The sequence below is a fragment of the Tupaia chinensis genome, unplaced genomic scaffold (assembly GCF_000334495.1).
Source record: "Tupaia chinensis unplaced genomic scaffold, TupChi_1.0 Scaffold000063_1, whole genome shotgun sequence".
In the NCBI taxonomy this organism is placed as follows: domain Eukaryota; kingdom Metazoa; phylum Chordata; class Mammalia; order Scandentia; family Tupaiidae; genus Tupaia; species Tupaia belangeri.
The window spans coordinates 48,080-49,666 of NW_006159521.1; positions in this window are offsets into that span (position 1 = coordinate 48,080).

A 1,587-nucleotide genomic window follows, 5' to 3' on the forward strand; every position below is an offset into this window, starting at 1 on the left:
GCCGCAATCCCTTCTCCTCCATTCTCCTCTCAGGATCTTGGGCACGCACGCACACGCACCCGGCGTGAGTTCTAAGCCACCGGGTCTGAGACGCAAACCGCGGTCGACTACGTGGGAGTCCAGCGACATAGCCATTACGCCAACTGCTGGTTCCCAAAAAAAGATTCAATTTTAAGACATGGCATTTTAGCTTGAGTGACTCTATTTCAGTCTTGTCTGTTGGGGCCTAGGGCAGGAACTTAGTTCCCCTGGGTAGCCTCGCATAACTTTTTAAAAAAATTAACTTTATTTATCATTATTATTATTTTAAAAATTTGTACGGGTCACTTGGTGTGATATTCAAGCCACTGGGTCCGGGACTGGAACTGCAGACAGCCATATGGAAGTCCAGCGCCTTAACTACCACACTACCTACTGGCCCCTCATAACTTTTATTTTATAAGAGTACCTCGGTTTTAGGGCCAGCAGGTGGTATGGTGGTGAAGGGCTGGACTCCCACATGGCCTACCGTGGTTTGAGTCCCAGACCTGGTGGCTTGAAAATCATGTTGGGCATGTGTGCATGCATGCCCAAAATCCTGAGAGGAGAATGGAGGGATTGTGGTGTGGCCACCCCTTGGAGGTGATTTCTCATTTTCCCTCTCTGTTTCTCTCTCTGTTGAGGGCATGCACCCTATGTCACAAAACTGAAAGAAAGAGACAGAGATGAGAGAGAGAGAGAGAGAGAGAGAGGAAGGAAGAAGGAAGAAAGAAAGAAAGAGGAGAAAAAAAAAAGAATACTGCAGTTTTGATTGCTTTGATTACTATAGCTTTGTAGTGAGTTTTCGATAGAAAATTTAAGGTCTCTTGGGACTGGCAGGTGGTGTGGTGGTTGGGGGCACTGAACTCCCACACGGCCAACGTGAATAGTGAGTTTTCGATAGAAAATTTAAGGTCTCTTGGGACTGGCAGGTGGTGTGGTGGTTGGGGGCACTGAACTCCCACACGGCCAACGTGAATTCAAGTCCTGGACCTGCCGGCTTGTGTTTTTTTTTTTTTGTACAACATGTTTTTTTCCCAGAATGAATACAGTATATATTAGTCAAGGCAAAGATATTACCATATACATTATCATCAGCAGCTAATTTTTTGAAGTTAAGTCTAAGAATGTTATCAAGTAGAGAATACCAACCAATAAAGAGAAATTCTTTATCAGACATTTCCATGATTTCCATTGAACTGTCTGTGGATGAAGAGGAGTTATTCTTTTCCCGTGGAGGAGAGGTATTTTCTTGCTTTCCCGTATTTCTTGTGGCCCTGCAGTGATTTCTAGTCATCTGATGGATGGTGCATTTCTTCCTAATTCTTTTTATTTCAATTTATTTATTTGCATTCATTCACTGTACATCATCACAACACACCAATGAATTTTCCATCCAAAAGACACTGTGCATTGGTTCAATCAAGCACATCAGCATACATGTTCTCAGCAAGTAATTTTCCAATTCTTACATCCTGCATACCTTGCCCTTTGTCTTACCATCCCTGATTCCCCATCCCCTACCCTCTGCCATGTCCCATCTTCCTCCTCCATTGTCCCTGGCATCCA